This window comes from Halichoerus grypus, chromosome 2 (genome assembly GCF_964656455.1).
Source record: "Halichoerus grypus chromosome 2, mHalGry1.hap1.1, whole genome shotgun sequence".
Taxonomy (NCBI): domain Eukaryota; kingdom Metazoa; phylum Chordata; class Mammalia; order Carnivora; family Phocidae; genus Halichoerus; species Halichoerus grypus.
Window position 1 is genome coordinate 106,141,348 of NC_135713.1, and position 20,722 is coordinate 106,162,069.

The window sequence follows — 20,722 nt, forward strand, 5'->3', positions numbered from 1 at the left end:
TTTAGCTTATTTGGAAGACAGACTCACATCAATGTAAATAAGACCGGAACTCTTCTAGAATGAATAGTAAGTATAAGCACAGATGTCAGATTCTGTCACTGTTCAGCTGTGTGACCTTGGATCAATTACTTAATGTCCTTGAGCTTCAGCTTTCTTATCAGCACCACAGAGAAAAAGATTCCCTCTGGCCTGGGGTTAGTATGAGAATTAAATGAGATACATACGTAACAAGATTTCCAGCAGGAGAAATGTGCTTAGTCACTGCTAGCAACTACTATTAACAGAGAATACAGGAACTGACCTCCTCACAGCCTGCTCTGGGGTTACTTAAGGATTAGAACTGTCTGGAACATGTAGCAATTTGAATGTGCTGCAAACTCCACTACAGCGGTGTTTTAAAATGGTGATTGGGCTGGAATTGATACAACCTCTTAATGACTAAGCATTAAGCTCTTGAACATAAACACCCGGAATTCAGAACCCCTATTAGATGGTCAAGGCAAGTCAACCACTTTCAAAGCATTTATTTTATTTTATTTTTTTTAATCTTTTAGTATGGAGAAGAGTTTATTTTTCATCTTCAGGATTACAATAAGGAGACATTTTGAGGTTACATCCTAATGAGAATTTATAGCATTTGTTTATGTTGCAGATTAAGGGAAGATAAAAGAAGTATCTATTAGATAGTAGATTAATTTTTTGGAAATTTAGAAACTCACCATGTGTTATTGTTCAGATGAAAGACCAGTCCACCAAGGCAGAGGTGAACTGCAGGATTATATTTTCTGGACTCTGTGCCTTTGGATATGCTCTTCCATTTGCTTGGATACAATCTGTATCACTACCAATTCCTGCAAAAATATGGCTATTTCCTGTCTGTCTTTCAGGCGGCTTCTCTGCTCCCCCCAAAACCTTGGTTTAGGGGCCTATCCTACCTGTCTTTACAGCATTTAATCTCTTAGTTAGTATTCCCCTTTTGACATTTATGGAAGCTAAATAGTGGGAATGTGGCTGAACAGTATAAACTGTTTATACATTTATACTCTAAATATTTAGCATAAAAGGCTTTTAGCTAAAAGAAGGATTCTCCTCTCCCCAAAGCCCCAGGTGTCTCTCAGCTTTTAGTAAAATGTAACTTCTGCAGCTCAAAAATAGGTAAGATCAAAATGTTCCAGGCAGTTTCATCAAGCCTTCTTCCTATTCCTTCAGAAGTCGGCTTTTTTGAGTCCGACAGCATACAGGTTCCAGATGGTCTGTATGATTCGAGTAAATCATGCGCATCATATAACAAAACCTAAAAAGTGGATGTGAAAATGTGTTTTATGGACCCAGAAACCCTTTGGTCAGACCAAGTCTGATGATTTGGATTTCTCTTTCTCTGCTGCCGAGTAAATGATGCTCACTTACCAACTACTGCAGCAGGAGGAGGAGAGGTGTCTCCGTGGGTTCCGGAGTGTCTCTGCCTTCCCTCTGGGTCTGTGGGTTCCATGAAGGCAGGGGCCATACCTTGCCTGGATCATCTGGGCTCAGTACAATGCCTATCACATAGGAGGTGCTCACAACTATTTGCTGAATGGAAGAATGGAGGACTCATCAGTCAGGGGCTGGGGTGGTCCATTAAACCGGAGCCCATATTATTAGAAGCTGAGAGCTGGCTTCCTCTTCTTCAAGGTTAGGAAAGGTTCAGGCTCAGGATATTATCATCACTCAGTTGCTTCTCCAGGGATGCGAGGACATCTGTCTGCCCTGCCCAGAAGAGAGGTGGCCAAGAAACTCTTTTTAATGCTACCGAGGAAAAAACAAACCCAAATGGTTCCTCTGTATCAGAACGATACTTTAGGTTTAAGACCTTCTGAGATTGTACATAAAATGTCCCCTTTTCCCTAGAGAAAAGGTGCTTAATTTTTATCAGATTCTCAGATTCTGTGACCCACAAAAGGATAAGAATAATTGCTCCAGAGCCTTCCTTAAAATGGGCTCAGAGGGATCCCTTTTGATATTGTCACCAGGTAAAAAACAGTGAAGATGCCCCTGTTGGGATATTTTCTCTTCCTCCGTGGAGCAGTGCCATCTCTTTGCCTGTTTTCCTTGCCAAAGAGAAGTCTGGTGGATGTCAATCAGCTTTCTTCTTAATTTTATAGGAGAGGCCAACGGCCTGCTTACCTGTCCTGCCCCACCTCCCCCCTTCTCATAACTTCCCTACTCAAAATTGAGAATCAGGATTCTTATTTTAGCACATAGAATATTGACGCTTCAGCAACTTGCCTCCCCCTCCAAAGGCTTGGTTTCTTCATATCTGAATATAATGTTTCTCTCAGTATAATGTTCTTAGCTCACAGGGTTGTTCATTCATTCATTTACTCACTCTGGGGGGCCTACTATGTACCAGGTAGTGTTCTAGAGATGAAGGGAACTGACAAGGAGCAAACATTCCAGGGGAAGGAGTCAGAGGACGAACAAATAGGATGACAGGATATTAGTCAGTGATGAGTGCGACGCAAAGAATTCAAATTGAAGGATAGAGAGTGATCGGGTGGCTAGTTTAGACTGAGCCACGTGGAATTCCCCTCTGAGGGGGTGACATTTAGGGTCTGAAGATCAAAGCAGAGGGAGTAGCAAGTGCCACAGTCCCCAGGCAGGCATGGGCTTAATGTGTCTGCAGAATGCCAGTGTGTGTGGCTGATGGGATCCCAGAGGTCAGCAGGCTTGGCTTTGAAAGTCACTGTAAGGAGCTTGGAGTGGGTTTTAAGTACAGTGGGAGCCTTTTGGAAGCCTTTTAAGCAGGGGAGTGCTGTGCTCTAAAATATTTTGTAGAAGATCACTCCAGCTGCCACGTGGAGAATAAACTGTAAAGACTGAAGGATGAAAGCAAGGAAGCTAATTAGGAGGCCACTCTAGAAGGCCCAGCTCTGGATGATGGTGGCTTGGACCAGGGAGGACGTGTAAAGATAGGGAGCAGTGAAGGACTGGAGGGATGTGTGCAAAGCACCAGGGCCCATGTCTGATGCATGGTAAGCACTCAATAAACCCTAGCTATTATCCTCCTCATCATTATTACTATTGGCTTGGTAAAATGAAATGGGACCAAGCAATGGGTCAACATAATATTAGTTTTAAGAATATTACTGAATTTAGAGCAAATTAGGTAGGATGGACCATATCTTATTTGTAAGCAGAGATTCCATTAATGTTATTTTCCTGACCCTGTCTTAGATGCAGTGTTTTCAATATTTTTCTTTCTGTATTTTAAGAAGAAATCCATCATTTACTTCTTTCAGGACACACTGTTTAGTCATTCTGTAGTGAAAGAATCCTGATTATCTCCAAATGACAGATGTGAAACAGTGAATTCTAAGTTGTGTGGAAGAGGTAATATATTGCATTGCTCTGGAATTTATTATGAGCAAGGAGTTGGAAAAAATTAGGGAGTTAACATCCAGGAAGAAAGCAAAACTTTAAAAATGACACAGATAGATTAATATATTTATGCATACATGTCATGCAGTCTGATGCCAGAAAAGCCAAATGAAGAAGTAATGTTCTGAAAACAACTCACAATTACCAAGACTACTAAGCTTGGAGTCAGAGAAATATGAAGACTAGTGACATTCATACATCTACAGTTGCTATGGGTTACTTAAAGTTATAAGACAAAGAGAGAGAGAGAGAGAGAATGAATTTTTTTTTCTTTTTTCCCTTTTTTCAGAGGTGAGTCTTTGGATCCATGCTTTAACCAATGCACATACCTTTTCAACCTACTCTTATCAGGCAAACTTGTATTTACAAGAACAATAATTCTGAGACACAGAAGTCTTCAATGAAAGACAGATATCACAATCCCTTAAGGTCATGCTGATCTCTTCAAATGTTAGAATTCACTAGAGTCAGGTTGGCTTTTCAGCTAAGTGACCCCATCACTTTAGAGTAATCCCTGTAATGAGTATAAATATAGCAACACATTCCAAGAAGAACACGAGGCTCTAAGTGATATTCTACTAGGCGAGAGAGAGTTTGCTTTCAAAATGTGGACACCAGTATTCTCCAAGCAGTGTGGTTTCTAGATATATTAAAGCAGTTATTCAGGTGTCCTGCGTACCCAGAGTGGGACAATAATTTTGTCAGTAAATTTTTGCTACCTTCAAAATTCTTCTATTTGCTCTTTTTGTGGTGGGGGCTTTCACAGGATAAAAGTAAAAGTGTCTGTCTATCATTCATATAACAAAGAGATAGTTTGATCATTAAAGATACCCCTTGTAAATCAACAAGAAAAAACCATCTAAAATACAAACAAAAAACAGCACTGCCAAAAGTATGTTCTGTGGATCACCAGTTCTTCAAGACATCACTTGAAAAGGAAGCTTAGACACATTGACTGCTGTATTTCCCTCTCCGATCTACTTGAGCCCCACATTAAGCCCGTTCTGCCACTATGTGGCATGACCTCTTCAAGGTCATGGCCAGCCACAGTCTCATTAAAACAGGATAAGAAAGTCAGCAGAACAAGTACAGAACTATAGCTGCAGCTGGCCCCCAGGCTGTAATTCATATTTATTATCTCCCTCCTCCAACACCTCCACCTTCCACCTCCAACACTGATCCTAGATTTCCTCCAACCTTAGCCATCACTTTTTTGCCACTTTTAGATTGCTCACCTGATGGAATAATCCAGACCTTTATCTCTGGGAGTCTGACTCCCTGGTTACGATGCCTTTGTAAGGCCATGATTGCTATTATTTCCCATTCACCATTACCATCAGGAGTGCAAGCACCAAGAGTTTCCTCAGTGAATCTCCTGAGTTTCAGGCATATTCCTCCCTGCCCCATTATGTAACAGCAACCCTAGTATCTCATAATAATTAGGAAAGATTTCTCCCAACAGTGCAGTAAGCCCTTCCTTGACTGCTGGCCCATAGGCATGAAGAGCCCTGCATGACTAGGGTGCAGGTTCTGTGGATCCCTTACCTTACCATGTTCCTTGGTGGAAGGGTAGTCCCACTGGGAACCAGGACCTCTAATCCAGCAGAACCTAAGTTGTAGAAATGGGAAGCACAAATATGAAGTGAGTTATTGGGAGCAATGAGGACAAGTACCAATTCTACTACCATCCCTTCATCCCTTAGACCCATATATTTTAGCTATTGGGGTGCAGTACCATAGATCAGCTGTTGGCTCAGTACATCTGAAAGAGCTCCCCAACCTGGAGGGTTTTGTATCTGAACTTCTGTCTCATCTGACTCTCTAATAGGGCACTCCAAATTCTATCAGATCTGCTGCTTCTGTATGAGTTGGCTTATGGTAGGACGAATGGACCCTTTCCACTGACACACATCCTTTGCTGCAAACTCTGTTCCTTCATCAAAGGCAATGTTATGCAGGTAACATGTTATGAAGATAAATTGTGAATTCTATAGGTCCTCAGATAGTGGGCAGGAAAGGCAAACACATATAGAGGAGATTTCATTTCTTTTCTCTCTAGGATGGAATGTCTCAAGACATGGAGAATGGCACTAATCTTTGTAATTTTGCCTAACACATGGGATTGCTTTCTGTTTAATTGATTAACTTGTTTATTGTTTTATAACTATCAAATGTCCACAATGTGTTAAACTTTTACATTTTATGGGAAAATATTTACATTACACAATAGATTTCTGTCCCTAATGCTCAGGCTCTGATGATGAGACAAGCGCATTCATGTAATTTGTTCATTTTATATTTTTGAGGGTCCTGTGTTTACATCAAGTCACCCGAGGACATAGAAGATCTGATGAGCATACAACAAAGAATTTGTTTTGTTGTTGTCTGGTGGAACTAATTAAATACATGGATGGACAAACAAGTCAAATCTGTATGCTCTTGTAATTCATCCAAGAAATCCCAAGAGAATGAGAATACTGATGTCTTAATTGCTACCAATCACCCTGGCTCTCCCAGATCTAGGTAAATAATAAGCATAATGTAAACTTTTTTTTTTTTGGCATGTTGTTCATAGATTGATGACCCAGAATTTGTTTTTGTATTGGGGAAAGAATTCATATTCCTATGTCTAAAAATACCCCACATACTTAGTACTAAGCAGATCCATTTTACAGTCATAAAAATAAGATAGAAATGCTGAAGATAACATGGCATTCAGGATTCAACCTGAGGAAATCAAGACACTGGCTGTACTGTCCCCAGAGAGACCCAGGTGGGCGGGCACATGCACATCCTTTTCACATGGGAGGAGAAATGGGGGCTGATTTAAAGATATACAACACCATGTAGGTAGTTCCTTCCTGAATTCACTTTTGGGGGACTAGGTGTACGAAAGGTGTTCTCTAAATCAGGCAGCTCCAAGTTTTATTGATCACACTTATGGAGATACAGTGGTATTTCTGCTGGCTGCCTTGCTCCAAACCAACTAAATTAACCTCTCTGTGCCTCAGTTTCCTCATCTGTAAAATGGGAACAATAACAAGAACCCTCCTCATGAGGTGGTTATAAGAACTTAATAATTTAATACATGTACAGTACTTAGAATACCACCTTGCTCATAATAAGCATTCAGTAAGTGTTAGCTGCCACCACCACCACCATCATCATCACGATCATTATCTCCATCTCATGTGTATCCTCCCTGGTATGAAGGTAAATTGAACTTTAAGAAATATGACTCCATGACTTGTACTCCAACAAACCGAAGGAGTTCAGATGGCCTAAAGTGATCAAGATTTCCCATAACTGAGTTTTGTAATTATTAACTAATTTTCTTGTATACTTTTCTTGATACTATTTCTGGGGAAAGGTGTTACGCGTTAAATTGTGTCCTCAGAAAGATATGCTGAAGTCCTGACTATCGTATCTCAGAAGATAACCTTATTTGGAAATAGGGTCATTGCAGATGTAATTAGTTAAGGTGAAGTCTTGCTGGAGCAGGGTGGGCCCTTACTCCAGGGTGACTGCATCCTTATGAGAGGGAAATGTGGACATAGGAATGCATGGAGGGAAGACGATATGAAGACACACTAGACAAGATGGCCGTGTGATGATGGAGGCACAGATTGAAACGATGCACCTCCAAGCCAGGGTATGCCAATGATTGCTGGCAAGTATAGAAGCTAGAAGAGGCCCAGAAGGATTCTCTCCTACAAGTTTCAGAGGGAGCATGAACTTCCTGATATCTTTTTTTTGGACTTGAAGCCTCCAGAACTGTGAAACAATAAATTTCTGTGTGTTAAGCTACACAGTTTGTAGTACTTTGTTACAGTAGCCCTAGGAAATAAATACAGAAGGGGATGAGAAAAAATACCACTGAGGGGATAACATGTCATTCAGACTTAACCAAACAGGTCACTGGAAGTTTAAGGTGATGTTCAAATGCAGAAGTTGTCACTTTATGCATTCTCTGAGTGTTTTGACAAAATCCTACCAATCTAATCTCCCCCCCCCCCCCACCCCTCATTCTAATCTATTACCAAGATCTGCTTTCGGCAGGGAGACTTTCCTTCTCATTGTATAACTGGTAGGCTTATGGACATACATTTTTCCTATGAAAGAATTCCTGTTCAAATACATTTGAACAAACCTCAAATTCTGTGCTACACCAGTTCATTTGCTCATTCATTCATTCCTGTTTGTTTTGTTGTTGTTGTTGTTGTTTGCAACAGAGCCAAGTGCCAAAGCAACAAGTAGCCTTGTTTAGATGGCCCAGAGTCACAACCATTCCTGCTCCTGTGGGTCTTTAGAAAAGAGGGGCATTCCTGGTCCTTTGTGCTCTTCCCTCACTATGATTCTTCCCTCCCCTCTCCCACCCAATTCTAATGCCATTTGATTATTTTCAGAGGAAAGGCAGTCTCTCTTTGCTGTAGGCATCAGCTAGATTCTGCCCCCCCGCCATATATATACTATTTTCCTAGTTCTAAAAACAGCTATTGGACATGTATCATTTGTCAGAGCGTGTCTAATCTTTCCACAGTTATCATTTCACATCCAGGGTAGCCAGGCCGAGATTTGTTTTCAAATACTTTTTTTCCTGATGCCCTGGAAAATCCTTCCAGAACTACTGATAAGTCCTATTTTTACTTTGTACAAATGGCCACAGAGTGAAATTCAAAATTGCACAGATGCCTAACCTGAAAGTAATAGAAGAGGCAAAATTTATATAAGTATCTATAACTCATTAGCTAATTTTCTTCCGTTGAGTCATGATTACTACTCCTCAGTTCTATAGGATGGTAAAGTTTTGTTTAAGTTGGCAGGCGCGCGCCTGCGCGCAGGCGTGTGTGGTTTTCATGACTATTTCCAAAAATACATTCTTCAGAAACTTGAGGTAAGCATTACATTGTTTTCATCAGTCAAAATGAATGACCACTTGTCCTCCTGATTTCACTGTGCTATTTTGTAATGTATATTAAATATAAAAGTAGCTTCACAAATATGCAGTGTGCTTTTTCAGGGGTCTGGAGCAAGGGCATGAACAAGCACACGTGCCTATGCATCAAGCAGGATCCTGCTTTGGATATTTTTAAGAGAGCTGTTAAGAGTAGCTTTAGTTTCTTCTGGTCCTTGATTAAATCTTGATTAAAATCAGTGCTGCAGTTGTAGAATGGGAAGCAGTCTTCTCTTTCCTTTCACTGGCTGTAGGTAACATCGCTTGATTGCTTGAGACAGTTAAAGGTGCTTTGGTAGTAGAAGGACAACAAGATTAATGGGCAGGCATTTCCATAGTAACAGCAAAGCACTCTGGGAGACAGAGCCACTTGGGGGCGGAGCTACATAGGCCAGGATTTTGGGTCCCACGGCAACAGCAGTGTGTGGGGTGGGGATGAACAGGCTACAAAACTTAGCAAAGGTCCATTTAGTGTAGACAATGTATAATCAGAGTTGTCATCTATTTTAAAACCCGAAGTTAAATAAATCAAATTTGAAACCACAAGCTGATGCAAAACATTTAAAATACACTGTATATCCACTGAAAATTTCTGAAGCATAAGCACAAATAGTTCAAGAACTATCCAATTGTGACGACTTGTTAGTTTAAAAAAATCCAATTACCAAGATTTTTGTCCCGGAGTAGTTGCAGAAAATTACACAATTAGAACAATTTTTCTCAGCTGCTCCACTACAGGAAACTCAAGTAATTATACAAAAATAGTGTAAAATAGTTTTCACAACTGTAAGTTAGATTTCTGCTTTCTTTAGAAGAAATTTTTTTTTTTTTCTCTGTGGATAACCATCTCAACCCAAAGTGGAAGACAGACCGCAGTGAAAAGAGAAAGCAACAGCTCGGGGCACCTGGGTGGCTCAGTTGGTTAAGCGACTGCGTCCGGCTCAGGTCATGATCCTGGAGTCCTGGGATCAAGTCCCACGTCGGGCTCCCTGCTCAGAGAGTCTGCTTCTCCCTCTGACCTTCCCCTCTCTCATGCTCTCTCTCTCTCATTCTCTCTCTCAAATAAATAAATAAAATCTTTAAAAAAAAAAAAAGAGAGAAAGCAACAGCTAAAAGACGAGTAAAGAATAGAGCAAAAGGTGAGTGAACGACTAAATGACTAGGAGAAGCTGACAAAATTCAGATAGACCTAAGACCCGACATTCCAACAAAACAAGTAAAAGAAGTCTGACACAAAACTGTATTACTCCTGCTTTTATTAATCTCAGAGTTAAAGCGTTTGAAGGTCTCCTTTGCCTACACAAAATTATAATGTATTCAGGGAGCTCACCATCCACTGAGGAATAAACATTATTTTCTATCCAGGCCTTTTGAGTCAGGTCTACAACAGTGAGAGGGAAGATTGGAAATTATCCGGTGAATTGGGGATAAGTTTATTACTAATCAAGTCTATTAAGGTAAATCTTTATGTTTGTATCTGCTCTTTATTAAGAACACTTGTTACCTGGAAATATTTACCCAGATTTTACTGAGTGGGAACTATGCATTTGGAAAACAGATATTAATGATTCAACCCAGTTCCTTTCCTGGGCTGTCTATTCTCTAATTGAACTCTGAGCCCAGTGGGGTTTGGATGTCAAATGTCATTTAAGCGTTTGAAGGATCTGGCCCCAGTGTCTCAGGAAGAGTGGTGCCTATTGCTAAGCATCCTACATCTGGAAAAGAAGGTTTGCTATCAGGAACATCTCAGGGATAGTCTCCCTGGCATCAGCCCTCATAATCTGGGAGTGGTCCTCCTTCCCTATCATCCACAGTTAGTGTTATTGTTCTGTGATCCTGATTTCCTGTCGAGAGTTGACTGATCTAAGAATGGACACCTAAGTCCAGTTTGGTTAGTCACGTTCATTACCCAGGATTTTGAGATTCTGGATTCAGAGTCAGTCTCTCACCAGTGACTAAAGCTGCAAGATGTGGAATTCCAGAACTGTTAGTGACTGTGTTTTTTGTCATATGGAGGAAACCTCAAGAGAAAAGATTCAAAGCACCAGAGAAGAGCAGGGACAAGAAATGGAGACTTGATTTACATGATGTTCAAGCCCCAGTCTAGTTGTTTCTCAAGTCCAGTAGAATCTTCATTTCCTGGTAACTTGAATGTATATGCCAAATAAATCTTCCGTCCCCACTCTTTTTGCTCAAGCTAGCTCAGACTGGGTTTCTATCTCCTGCAACTCAGACTCCTAACTAATGTAATAGCCTGTCCCCAAATGCTCTAAAAAACATGATAAAAGGGAAAAAAGTGACACAATTACTTAGAAAACACATTCTGGGAAAAAAGCAGGAACACAAAAAGCAATTGCAGAGTTTTACTTTGCATGCAATGCAGTGGCTTGTGAGAAAGCAAAGGGGTCTCAGAAGCCACTATGACCAGAAAATCATCAGAAGGAACAAGACCAGATGGAGTACAAATGCAATGAAAATCAAAAGGTGGCATCTTTTCTACCTGTAGAGGATGATAGGAATTTGAGCTGATATCCTAACTGAAGCTTTTTGCTTTATGTTGTCCACTGTAAGATGTACTGTGTAGGCTCTTTAAAATTTCAAGGAACATTTACACAGGAGACTAGTCCAACATCTAGATAATAGGACCTCTCAAAAGAGAGAACAGAGAACATAAAGGGGAAGCTATGATTCAAGATAATTCTTCCAGATGGAAAGACTTGAGTTTCTAGGTTGAATGGGCTCATTGACAGCCCAGCACAATAGGTGAATATAGATCTCCACCAAAACGTATTACTGGGAAATTCAGAACACTGGGGGCAAAGAATCTTAAATATTTCTAGAGAAAAGGAACAGAAACAGATGTTATGCAAAGTATCAGGAATCAGAACTTCTGCTAACTCAAGAGCAACTGTGTGGGAACAATGCCTTCAAAACAATTTCCAACCTAGAATTCTATATTGAGCCCAACTACCAATCATAGATATGCAAGATCTTAAAAATGTAATTCCCACACATACTTTCTAAGGAAACTATTGAGGGAGGTATTCCACTCAGAGAGGGAATTAAGCTAATTGAAAGAAATACACGGAAAAAGGGAAGGAGACAGCAGAGGTGGGACTATGGGGGATCCCAGGATGACAGCGTGCACCAGGTTGAGAAGGTCACGTGTCCACATCAAAGCATTTCCAAAATTGGTTACCCTTGTTCTGAGTCCATAGCCATCCTGCCCTCCAAGAGTAAAAAGATAAGGTATAGTGACAGTTGGTAGAACTGTAGTAGTTATCTACTGCTGTGTAATGAATTAACACAAACATGGTGTTCTAAAACAGAATACATTTATCATCTTCCAGTTTCTGAGGGTCTGGGGTCCAGATACAGCTTTGCTGGGTGCTTGCTGGGTGCTGTGCTCAGGGTCGCACAAAGGTATAATCAAGACATCAGCTACAATTGGTTCTTTTCTAGAACTAGGGGTTCTTTGTGGTTGTTGGCAGATTTTAGGTCCTTGGGGTTCTAGGACTGAAGTGTAGTTTTTTTGCTGGTTGTCCTCTGGGGCCACTCTTAGCTCCTAGAGGCCACCTGCAGTCCCTTACCACATGGCCCTCTCATGACATGGCAGCTTACTTCTTAAAAACCTATAGGAGACTCTCTCTCAGAGGAAAATGAAGTCTTTTATAATGTTATCTACTCAAGGGAGTGGCTATCCTATCCCCTTTGCCATATTCTATTGGCTAGAAGGAAGTCACAGTTTCTGTCTACCCTCAAGGAAAGGGGGTTATACAAGGACATGACTCATGAGGGGACACCTGAGGGTGTGTCTGCCACAGGAACTATTATTTTAACCGATTAGACATACAGTGATGATGGTACATGACTGTGATTGAGTGATAAACTATTTTCTAAAATGAATGGTTGCATTGAAATCTGGTGTTCTTCTAATTAACATACTGACAAGAACCTTCAAATGGCTGCAATGCAGGAAAAAAAATCTACTCAAATATGAGGAATTATCTTATATATACATATGTCCTTTCACTGAACATTTTGTCTGTGAGAATCACCATGTTGTTTAGCATAGGAGTAAGCCATCATTTTATATTGCTGTATAGTATTCCATTGCACAGAATAAGTATGGATATGCCACACTTACCTATCCATTCTATGGTTGATGAATGTTTAGTTTGTTTCTAGTTTTTGGCTTTTATGAATACTGCTGTTTATGAACACCTTTGTGTGTGTGTTTTGGTACACCTATATAATTTCTTAATCTGATAGTAACATACCAAAAAATCAATAAAAACATAATATTTAATGGTAAAATATTGAAAGCTTCTCCTCTGAGATCAGAAGTGAGATAAAGATGTATGATTTTTTTTTTTTAAAGATTTTATTTATTTATTTGACAGAGAGAGACACAGCGAGAGAGGGAACACAAGCAGGGGGAGTGGGAGAGGGAGAAGCAGGCTTCCCGGCGACCAGGGAGCCCGATGCGGGGCTCGATCCCAGGACCCTGGGATCATGACCTGAGCTGAAGGCAGATGCTTAATGACTGAGCCACCCAGGCGCCCCAAGATGTATGATATTGCTTCAACATTTTACTAGTGATTCTGGGGAATACAAATGCCTAGAGAAATATTTAAAAGGTAAAAGGATGAGAGAAGAAAAAAATTAAACTGTCATTATTTTCAGAATGCATAATTTGTATATGGAAATGTAAAAAGTACAGATAAACTATTATAACTAATAAGTGAATTTACCAAGGTCAATATATAAGGTCAGTTGTATTTATGCTGGCAACTAACAACATGTTTAATGTTTAGAAATGAGTCAAACAAAGGATGTATAAGACTTCTACACAAAACCTACTAAATAAATTGAGATAAATAAGACCCATTATCAATTCAGAGATGTATTTGTGGGCTTAAAGATTCAATATTGTTAAGATATCAGTTTGACCATTTGACCCATAGATTCCGTACAACCCCTACCAAAGTCTTGAGAGGTGGGGTTTGAGGAGCTTGCAAGCTGATTCTAAAGCTTATATGAAAATTCAAATGGTCAGGAATAGCAATGACCTACTCAACAAAGAGCAAAGGTGAAAGACATATACTACCAGATTTCAAAACATGTCAGGAAACTACAGTAATTAAGTTAATGGGTGGTAAAGGCCTGAGGATGAACAAACAGACCAATAAAAGAGAACACAGAGCCCAGAAATAGACCCACATATTTACAGGCACTTAATTTAAGACAAAGGTGCCACTACAATTCAGTGGGAGAAAAGAATGTTTTTGCAATAAAAGATATTGAGAAACTAGATGGTCATGGGGGGAAAAGATGAAAATTGACCCCGTCTCATACTGTGCACAAAAATTAATTTGAGGTGGATCATAGATTGGTAAGTGAAAGCTAAAACAAGCTTTCAGAAGAAAACACAGGAGAACGTGGCAAGGGGGGGGGGGGCAGATGCCTTAGACCAAAATGCATTAAACATGAAAAAATGGATAAATTGGACTTCATTAAATTAAGAACTTCTGTTCATCAAAAGCCATCATAAAAAACATGAAAAAGCAAGCCAAAGGACAGGAGAAGATAACTGCAATCCATAAATGCAACAAAGGACTCCTTTCTCCATTATAAAAAGTGCTCCTACAAATAAGTGACCGGTAATCCAATCGGAAAATGAGAAAGACTTGTACAGGTACTTCTCAAAAAGATGTCTTAATCCTGAGCATGTGAAAAGGTGCTTATCATTACAAACTAAAAAGGTGTTTAACATAATTACAAATTAAAACTGCAAAACTACAACACATTCACCAGAAGCACTAAAACAAAGCAAAACAAAACAAACTAACAAGCCAACAAAATATCACTGAGAGTTCCAAGTACTGGTGGGGCTTAGAGCCATTGGAACTATTTTTATGCATTGCTAGTGGGAGTGCAAAATTGTCCACGCTTGGAAACTTACTGGGTAGTATCTAATAAAATATATGTATACCCAACAACCCAGAAATTTCCCTCATAGGAATAAACCCAATCAAAATGCGTACATATGTACACCAAAACATTCTGAATTTTATCAAACTAATAGAGGGTTTGTTTTTAGCCACTAAATGGATAATCCATAGATCAGTAAAATCAGGGCTCGCTAGGGGTGACATAAGTACAGGGCCTTGGACAGCCTTGTGTGTATTCAGAGAAAACCTCTCCTCTGGGAAGCTGGAATCCAGCAAAGGCCTTTCCTTCTAACACTCCCCTGCTGGTTAAAACCGGTGGGGAGTCATCATACCATCCTATTCTGGTTGTGTACGCACCTGTTTCCTTTTCTACCTTATTTGCAGTTCCCTAGATTCAGTTTCCTCTCTAGGGCCTAAGCTCTTCATTCTCATGCCCCCTTCCTAATGGTCAAGCACTCAGTCTTAAGTGCGGCTTTGATGCTGGGAGGTGCCATCTTTCCCTCAAAATATTTTCTCCCTCTGTGACTCTAAGGAGAAAACTTGCCACACAGAAGTGAGCTCCATAGTGGAGGATGTAGTAAAGTGGATTAGCAAAAACCTGCAGGGGCCCTAAGTAACTGCACTCCACTTCAAAGACCGTTGGCCCACCGAGTCCTCCTTTTACTCATGGCCTTGCATCTAAAGATTAGGCTCCCCTAGAATATTCTGAAGTGGCTACTGAAGAATCTTGTGAAGTCAAGACACAAAGAGCCATTCTGTTCTCAGAAATGCCTACATTTATACGACTGTGAGTCTCGCACTTACAGATTCTATCTCCTGCTCTCTACCCCGCTGATTTCAATCCGGCGGGACGGCCACATGGCTTTGTGCTCCATACCGCACATGTGCATATGGCGCATGCTAAATATAAATGCTGTTTGGCAGGATCCTCTTTTCTCTTCCTTTGTTTCTGAAAATGTAGGGAAGAAAATGTGTAATGTGTGCCCTCTCCCAAAGGAGAGAGACTTTGAGGAAGCGGCATTATCTTGACAACAAGCTACAATTTAACATATCATTCTGGCTGTGGCAGTAGGGGCAACGGTGACTGCCCAGAGCTTTGTCAAACTGGGGTGGCTGAGCCGGCTGGCACAATGGTCCTCACCGGAGTTCAGGCAACTTCCTGAAATGCCGAGCCATCTGACTGAGCTTTCAGGGCCTGGTTTTCAAATCTTCCCAGCCTCCTTCTACTCACGTACTCACGTTAGGTCAGTTTGTGCTGCGATAACAAACAGCTCAGAGCTCTCAGGGGCACAACAGAATCACTCTTTTATATTCTGTTCATGCCACATGTCTAGTGTCGGTTGGCTTTTGGTGTCTGCTTGTCACAGGCACCCAGGTCGAGGACAGTGGAGGTTTTCTCTTGCAATGTGTCTCCGCCGTCACCGTGGCCATTGGGCAAGAATGTGGCAAGTCATACTCCAGCTGTGAGAACTTCTGCTGGAAGTGACACACATCGCTAGGACTCTCTACTGAACAAAGCAAGTGCCAGGCTGTGCCTGACTTCAGAGAAGAGCGGGAGGTATATCCCACAGGCACCCGGAGGCAGAGGCTGGAAGTACTTTGCTACCAGCACTAATGACTACCACGTCTCCTGCCAGAAATATGAAAAGAGTAGACAACTGTTCGTGCTATACTGTTAAGGTGCCCAGGTACTTTCTAGTTGCACCAGTGGTGCCGCTGAGGGAAGAGAGCACGATCCACAGTGTTGAAGCTATTCCATAAAACAGTGCTTAGATTTTTGAAGCAGTGTCATAACGTAAAGAGGCTCGCATTAGGGATAGTAAGGTGAGGGACACGGAGCACACAGATGCTTGCTCCCTATTTAGTCTCAGGAGCTGGGCCAAGGTCAGACACACACTGTCACCTCCAGAGTAGAACAAATGTGAAAACCAGGTAAAATGCTGCTGGAGCCTTCAGGAGCTGCCCTGCTTCCTGCTCCCTCTGCCAGGCTGCCCAGCATCCCCGTGGGCTCCTCTCCTGCTAGCTGAGCCTGGTCTGACTTCTTTTGCTGGTCGCGGGGCCCTTAGCAAAGCTGTGATTGCAGGGAGTGTGGCTGGTTAGATCTTGAGGACTGTGGAAAGTCCCAGAGCCACTTAGCAGGTGAAGAATCATGACTGTGTCTGTGCCAGTTTCGAGGGCCTAACATCGCTGGACTGATTGCAGTGAGCCTAGGAAAGACCCGAAGGAGGATCTCAGATTCGGAGGGCAGTTAAGAGGGCTTTGCCTAGTGACGCTGATCATAGCTGGTAGGGGGCCACTGGAGGGGAGGCAGCCGGCTTGTGGCTTCTCATGGCCTGCCCTAGACCGATCACTCTGTGTATGAGCAGAGGAGAGCGAGAGTGAAGAGCAGTTGGGCTCTCTGGAGAAACCGAGTGTCCACGATGTGACTGTCCACGATGGCTTGGCACAACGTGCATCTCAGCACTTTTTAGCAGGATTCTGCTAATGAATGTGGAACTGAGGGACTGGCAGCTCCATTTCCTCTGGTATTAACATTTTTTACTTTATTTTAATGAGGAAAATGAGATTCTACTCAGTTTCCTATCACTGAACCCGGTTTGGGAGGGTATGACATTTAACAACAGTGCTTTGAAAAATATTAAGCATTATACAAATATGAGGAATTGTTGCTGTCATTGAAGCGCACCCGCAGCTTTGAATCGGCCTTAATATTGAGGGGATATTGAAGGGATTAGGAGGGGCTCTGTAACTACTGGGTAGCGATCAGGATGGCCTACATAAAAAGGGCCAACTAATCTGGCCATATTAAATCCATTTTGAGAAGCTAAATACCCAAACTCTGAGTCAATAAATGGCAAATGCAGACGTAGATCATAAAACTCGATCATTTCACATCAGATGCAACACTCTCATAAATTATAAAATATGTCCGGTGATTAATTCTAATTCCAGACCATAACTTGATTATCTTGTGGGTGAAAGGAGGAAATGGCTTTGGGCAGGAGAAGTGGTCCCGAATTTCTCCATATGTATGCGCAGCCAGTCAAGTGGAAGGGGACCTGCTGCTCTATGGTGGACTTGGGGATGGGTCCAGATAATTCAGGAGCAGAAGATGCGGGTGTCCTTCAATCAGCCCCTAAAAGCTTTGAGAAAGTGCACTTCAGCCTTACTGATTTGGATGAATTGGGAGTTTCAGGTCAGCATGAACTAGTGAAAATTTGAATTACAAACTGTTTTGAAAGACATCCACTTGCACCATTTTCCAAGTATAAAGAAATGCAAAACTAATGCATAGGAGACTGGGGACAAATCCGGGTCCATCCAAGCTTGCTTAATTACCCTAATTATTGTTTGCATGCAAATGATACTACTCTAAAACAGTTGATTCTTACAATAAGTTTACTGTTGGCCTTTTATTTTTTAAAAGATGAACTCATTTAGGAAGTCCTTTTTTTATTGTTCAGAAAAATGTCAGCCCTGTTGAGGAGGATACGCCCCGCAATTTGGGACAGGCTTGTACAGGATGGGAGCCTTCAGGAGGCTTCCCTACTTGTCTCACGGTCCCCTGTGCAGTGGGCAGAGGCCACACAGCTTTGAGGAATGCAAAACTACCCACTCTTCTGGATAATAAAGCCAGATATTGATTCGTTAAAGACAATCCCTTATAATTAACTAAATCGTTTATAGACATTGTTTCCTCCCTTGCAAATTGAACCAGGGCGGTTCTAGGCACAAGGTAGAGTAGATAGAGCTCTTACTAAGATGCTTTATCCTTCCAGCTTTTAGTTGCCTTGCTTGGCCCTTTGTTTCCCTCCGTATTCTCTCTACTTTCTCTCAAGCAAGTACACAGCAAGACTTCAAGTCCCCTGAGGACAAAGCTCAAGAGCATTTTACTCATCTCTGTAATCCTGTTGTCCTTTTGCGTGTCTGTGACAGAGTAATGCCTCAGTACATGATCACTACATGAGTGAATCAATGCATCCATTGTTTAGCTATTAGGGCTGATAAACAAATACACATGAAGCAAAAATATTGATAGTGGATTAATGTCTTGGGCATTATAAAGGGAATCATCCTTAAATCCAGGGAAATGAATTCTGCTTTGGATTTCAGACAGTAGAAGGTGCAGATGAATACCTTCACCCTTGGTGGGTGATGGTTGATTCCGCTCATGCAGGTACAAGCTTTCTCTAAAAATAACAGCAACAGCCACTACTACTACCAGTTATCAAGAACCTACTAGGTGTCAAATGTGTGATTTACCAACACTTCATGTGATCATCACAGTAACAACTTGAAGTAATTATTATCTTTCTTTTATAGACTGGGAAATTGATGTCAAGGAAAGTTAAGTACTTGCCAAACATCACAGCGAGTCAGGAGGGGTTTAAAGTTCCAAGTTCTGACTGATTCCAAATCAGATTCTTTCCATGTTACTACTCCATCCATTCTTTCTATAGTTGGAACTTAATAAATGCTTGCTCAAATGAGTACACCTTTAGCCTGCTCCATTTGAGATCCCAATGGAATCCCAAATATTCTAATTCCATGATAACCATTATCATCAACTCGCATCTACTGAACACGTATTACAAGCAAGGCACTAAGTTCTAATACAAACAGGTGTTTGTATGGACTTCATAACCCACTCCTGTTCCCAGAATCGGGATTCCATGTCAATTTCTTTCCTATCTGTGAATACTACTCTTTAAATGTATGATACTTTTCATATGAATAAACTTGGAAGTCAGAAACAAACTCTTCTTTAGACCATATCCAGATGTTATGGTTATTGTAGCCACAGCCCATGGTTCTCGCTATCAAAGGATTTGAAATTCACTTAGAGACACAGCTTTTATGTTTATAAATAAACAACAATGTAAATGCATTTATGACATATCCAAATCAGGGTGTAAATGATAAATACCAGCAGAGTTCAGAGAAGGGAGAGTTTAATGGACTAGAGCAATTAGAGAGGGTTTTCACAGTGGCAAAGATCATAGGAATGCAGAGTAGTGAAGACAGAAGACAATGAGCAGTCTTGTTCCCCACATCTGCATTCAATGGACAGTTTTTACCTAATTTTGGCTGCAAACCTGGCCACAAAAAGCCCTTACATGGCAATTCTTTGCGTCTCAAATTTCCTTTGATATTAAATATATAAATCATTGTACATTTGCTTTATAAAAAGCAAAGAGTATTTTCTCAGCCAGTGGAATTCATAATTTCAGGATACTGGAGAATTAAATGCTGTCGCTAGCTGGACTAGAGGCCTGGATAGAATTTTCACTAGTAATAAATTAGCAATCACACATCAATATAGAGAGAATCAAAGGTCAATCTTTCAGTTGAAACTGTTATGAGAACGGGCATTCCTAGGTGGCTCAGTAGTTTAAGCATCTGCCTTCCACTCAGGTCATGATCCCAGGGTCCTGGGATCAATCTCCACATCGGGCTCCCTGCTCAGCGGGGAGCCTGCTTCTCCCTCTCTCTTTGTGATCTCTCTCCCTCTCCGACTCGCTCGTGCTCTCTCTCTCTCACTCAAAAAAGTAAATAAAAATTTTAAAAAAATCTTTAAAAAGAAACTGTTATGAGAATGGACTTTATGAATAATTTTCTAGCCATCTAAATATCTGGAATATTCATCAAAATGTTTGTGTTTTCTTTTTTTCCCCCATATTTCCATTATGTATCTTTTTTTTTTGGTGTTTTCTTTTTAAAAGAATTACCTCTACTCTCCACTTTGCTTTGTCTGTGGGGGCCTGGCCTGAAATGAATGTATTATAGATCCCCCAGGTTTTTAATTTGTTTTAAATGAAGTAGCTTCTATAGGGCAAGATAATGCAGGATGTCATGTATTTTACTACTGATAACAGAGAAGTTTTTCTGGGAGTTGCAGGACCTATTATTTGAGTCCAGCATTTCTGAATGTGTGCTCTATGGAGCATTAATCTCATGACATACTTCACACTTGAATGGGTTCCATGCTCAATTAAGTTTGGGAAATGTCCTTCACTTTAAAGTTTGCAATCAATGCACAGTAGCATATGCATAGGCTCTGGTAAGTCCCATTGTAGAGAAGCCTTTTAAACTTTGCTTAGCTCTGTATTTCTTAACGTTATTTGACTACAAACGATCCCTGTTCCCTCCTCCACTCCCCCCTCCCCCAGCCCAAAGACACCTGTTACACTCAAGGATCAGTCAGGACTCTGAAAGATGGGAACCATGCTAGCTATTTTATTGGAGATAATGTAATATAAGAAACTGGTAACAGGTGTTGCAGTACTGAAAAAACATGAAGGAGAATACTGACAGATCCCAGAGATAATCCTGAAAGAAAGGAAGAGGTTAGCTTATCAAAACTTGGAAACTCAGAAGAGGTCTGGCAGAGCTGGGA

The 20,722-nt window shown here is 41.0% G+C and overlaps 1 long non-coding RNA gene across 1 annotated transcript in view; it reads right to left on the reverse strand.

Annotated features, from left to right (window-relative positions):
* Window positions 1–1,712: 1,712 nt before the first annotated feature.
* The window catches only part of LOC118522108 (uncharacterized), a 110,434-nt gene continuing 91,424 nt past the window's right edge, over window positions 1,713–20,722 (reverse strand). The window contains exons 2-3 of the long non-coding RNA XR_004910467.2: window positions 4,968–5,026; window positions 1,713–1,746 (exon numbers count right to left, since the gene is read on the reverse strand). This is a non-coding gene — a long non-coding RNA (uncharacterized LOC118522108). The remainder of the gene's footprint in view (window positions 1,747–4,967; window positions 5,027–20,722) is intronic.